General features: G+C 37.5%; 1 long non-coding RNA gene and 1 other non-coding gene across 2 annotated transcripts; one reads left to right on the top strand and one right to left on the bottom strand.

The window, feature by feature from the left end:
* The first annotated feature begins 341 nt into the window (after window positions 1-341).
* On the top strand, window positions 342-2,245 carry LOC104085866 (uncharacterized). Its single transcript, XR_683972.4, has 2 exons — window positions 342-474; window positions 1,666-2,245. It is a non-coding gene; the product is annotated as an uncharacterized lncRNA (long non-coding RNA).
* A 765-nt stretch (window positions 2,246-3,010) lies between these two features.
* Window positions 3,011-3,114, bottom strand: LOC117274103 (small nucleolar RNA R71). Its single transcript, XR_004504186.1, has one exon. It is a non-coding gene; the product is annotated as a small nucleolar RNA R71 (small nucleolar RNA).
* Window positions 3,115-3,826: the final 712 nt, after the last annotated feature.

The following is a 3,826-nucleotide window of genomic DNA, read 5'->3' as shown; positions in this document are numbered from 1 at the left end:
TGACCCCATTCTTATAAAACAGTTTTAGGGATCACTCTAGAAAGTTAAAACTTATATTTCTAGAGAGAGGGAGTACCATAGAGTGAGAGGGAGGGGAAGTTCCTAAGCTTATCATTCATCAATTCTTGCTCAAAGTTGAAAATTTTACAAGAAGAACTCACTAGGTTTTCATCCTAGAGGTAAGATTCTACTCTCTAACCCTCAATTCCGGGATTTAATTAAAAATAGGTAATAAATAAGGCAATTCTAGGGGTGAGAGTTGTTCATTATGCATGCATGTACCTCTTCTGGCAGGAAACCTAAGAATGATGTTTACAAATGGCAAGGCTTCTCATCATCACCAGTTGCTTATTCTACTATTGTCGTCTCCTCTTCCCACTAGCACAACAGACTTAGGCCTTCCATCTTCCTCAATATTATTGTTAACTCGAAATTTGCCGGTTTCTACTACATCAAAGTTTTTTGTTAACTCTTGTAAGTGCAACAAAACACATAAATTTTCATTTTATACTCCATCAATAAAAAGTTCGAACCCTCTAGAATATAATTTATTTTGATGTTTGGGGACCTTCCCTGTTGCTTCCATTGACGGGTTTCACTATTATTTAATCTTTGTTGATCATTTTACGAAGTACATTTGGCTATTTCCAATGAAAGTAAAATCTGAAGTCTCCCTAATACTTCCTATTTTTAAATCAGTTATTGAAATGTTTTTCAAACGCTCCATCATAACTTTTTATTCTGACAATGGAGGGGAATTTATTATACTTAAAAACTTTTTTGAAATGAATGAATTTCTCATTGCCTCACTCCCCCTTATACACCAGAACACAATGCACCTGCTGAGCGTCGTCACCACCATATAGTCGAAATTGGTTTAATTCTTCTTCATAAAGCAAATTTACTCTGAAATTTTGGTCTTATGCTTTTCTCATTACAATGCATCTATCTCATCAACCGTCTTCCAACACCGATTTTAAACAAAGACTTTCCTTTTTCTAAAACATTGCGAACCTTCGGATGCTTGTGTTACCCATGGCTAAAACCGTATATATAATCAACACAAGCTAGATCCTAAATCACGACCATGTATTTTTCTTGGATATTCTCAAAACCAATCTAGCTTAAATGCTTTGATCCAACAACAAATAAAGTTTTCCTCTCCAGACATCGACTTTGTGGAAGATAATTTTCCGTTTTCTAATCTTGAGACCCAAGAACAACATCCAAATCCTTCTTCTTTCAATACCTGGACCCTTCCATTTGGACTTTTAACCCAATCGCATTATTCCAAATCCCTCCTCTCACTCAATGCAACCCATTTCTGCATCTCCTACGGCAACAACTCCCCAGCAAACAGATTCTAATAATATCCAGTCCCCTAACATGTTATTGCAATCACAAAGCTTACCAATGTTGGGATTGAATATAATAAGGTGTCATGCGGAAGCTAACAATGCAAATCTTTGTGTTGATAAATCAGATGACAAAATAAAAATATATTATAAGAGAATATGATAATGAGGTTTGGTCAATTGACCTACTGATGGTAGGCTATAATCTCGTGTTTTAGTTGCTTATTGCACTCTAATTTAATGCACTTTAATTGAGTTTGAGCTTTAATCGCGAGTATTTTGCACTGATTGTGTGCTTTATGCCTTGTAGGAGGATTCCGAGCTATGTGGATGTTATGGAATGAATTCGAGTGATTTGGAGCTTTGAAATCTAAGTAAAAGCCCAAAAGATTAAGCCGGGATCCTGTTCGGGGGTTGACGACCAAGTCTGAATGTCAAAATCGAAGCAAAATCTGTACTCTTAGAAATTTGCACTAATGCAACGCACTATGCGACACGCTAGTGCAAATTCCTGCTCCTGTCAAAGTGCAAGCTCTCTGAAGTTTTCCACTGCCGCCCCGCATGGCGCGTCGCCGCATGCGGCGTGCCTGTACATTTTTTACAGAGCTACAATCCCATTTCGACTGGAAAAAGGTAGTTTCATTTGGGCCCGACCCTACTTGGTATAAATACATGTAAAAATATTATTTTGAGGACTTTTGACACATCTAAGACCTAAGGAGGCTAGAGAGAAGGTAGAGAAGCGAAGTCTTATGCTTTTTCTTTATATTTGTGATGAATTGCTCCATATCTATAGAGTAACTTTAGGGATTAATGGATTTGATGTACTAATATTTGTTTGTGGATATTAATTCTAGTTTTTATGTATTGAATCGTTTTGAGTGTTTTAATTGGTGCATTTATATTCAAATATTCATGTAATCGAGAGAGGCATAACTTGTGATGTTTATGCATTATCTTGTTGGTTGAATTCATTAATTCTTCTTAGTAATCAAAAGAAGCTAGTTGAATTATTGTTTAGACCTAGTTAGAAGGATAATCGAAAGAGATTCTCTTAAAGACCAATTCACTTCGAATTCTTGCATATCTTCACTGAGCGTAAATTGGTTCATATTGTGAGGTTGAAACTTAATCGAGAGAGGAGTTTCTACTAAATGGTTGAACTAATAATTGAGTGAATTTGAGAGACTCACTTGAACATCAGAAGTGAATTAACTAGAACTAAATCCCAGACATTATTTCTTACACCGATCCAATTAATCCCTTCTTTTCTCCCATTGATATCTTCGTTGCTTACTTTTGTTCGATTGTCATTAGTCAATTAGCTCTAGATTCTTAGTTAATTTTAGTTTTAATTTACATAATTCTCAACTGTTGATTATCTTGGATAGCAATCTAGCAAGGATTGCTTCAAACTCTTCAAAACTGTTTAGAGGAAAGATGAACAAAGATCCAAACAACCATCTAATGGACTTCGAGGAAATCATGAACACCTTTCAATTTCACAAGATGCAGTCTACTTAAGGGCATTCCCCTTCACGCTGAAAGATGATGCGAAGCAGTGGCTTCGAAGCTTACCCGAGGGATCGATTAGAACATGGAAGGAGATGACTAGAAAATTTCTTGATAAATATTTCTCCTCAGCTAAAACGGGCAAGTTTAGAAGAGAGATCCATAACTTCTGCCAGAAAGATACTAAAACGGTTTTTGAAGCTTGGGAGAGGTTTAAGGAGATAGTCAGAAAGTGTCAACATAGCTAAATTGAACTCTGGAAGCAACTCCAGGATTTTTTGGATGGGTTGACACCGGCCTCACACAGAAAATTGAGTAATGCAGCTGGAGGCCCTTTGATGAAAAAGACACCAGAGGAGATAGTCACTATTCTCGATGAATTGGCTGAAGATGCAAATCAGTGGCCCTCTGAAAGTGCTGAAAGAAGAAGGGCGAATGGTGTTACCAGGTTGATACTAACATATATGTGCAGGTACAACTTGATACTATGGCAAAGGAGATACAAAATCTAACCTTAGCTTCAATACAGAGTGAACCTCATGCAGCTTGTGATATATATGGAAGAGGACACCCTACGCATGAGTGTCAAGCCTCAACTGAGGAAGTTACTGCTGTTGGGAATTATAACTTCAATGCAATGGGTCAGAGATACCCCGGTTTTTCATGGAGTTCATCTGGGGGTACAACGAATGTATGGCAACAGAATAATTCCAGACCTTAGGGACAAGGAGCGCCGGTTTTCCAAAATCAGCAGTGGCCGCAATTTCAGCCTCAACAACCCATTCAACCTGGCTTGGAAGATCTTATGAAGGCCTTTATTTAGAAAACTGCTGAGAAGCTCGAAATTCATAGCACAACTATAAGGGAACATGGAGAAGCTATCAAGGAAATAGGTACTGGTCTTCGAAATCTAGAGAGACAAGTGGGACAAATTGCTACAATCTTATCTGAAAAGATCC

Source organism: Nicotiana tomentosiformis, chromosome 11 (assembly GCF_000390325.3).
Source record: "Nicotiana tomentosiformis chromosome 11, ASM39032v3, whole genome shotgun sequence".
Classification (NCBI taxonomy): Eukaryota; Viridiplantae; Streptophyta; class Magnoliopsida; order Solanales; family Solanaceae; genus Nicotiana; species Nicotiana tomentosiformis.
The sequence above is the reverse complement of the archived record's forward strand: the minus strand, read 5'-3'. Positions and strand labels throughout refer to the sequence as shown.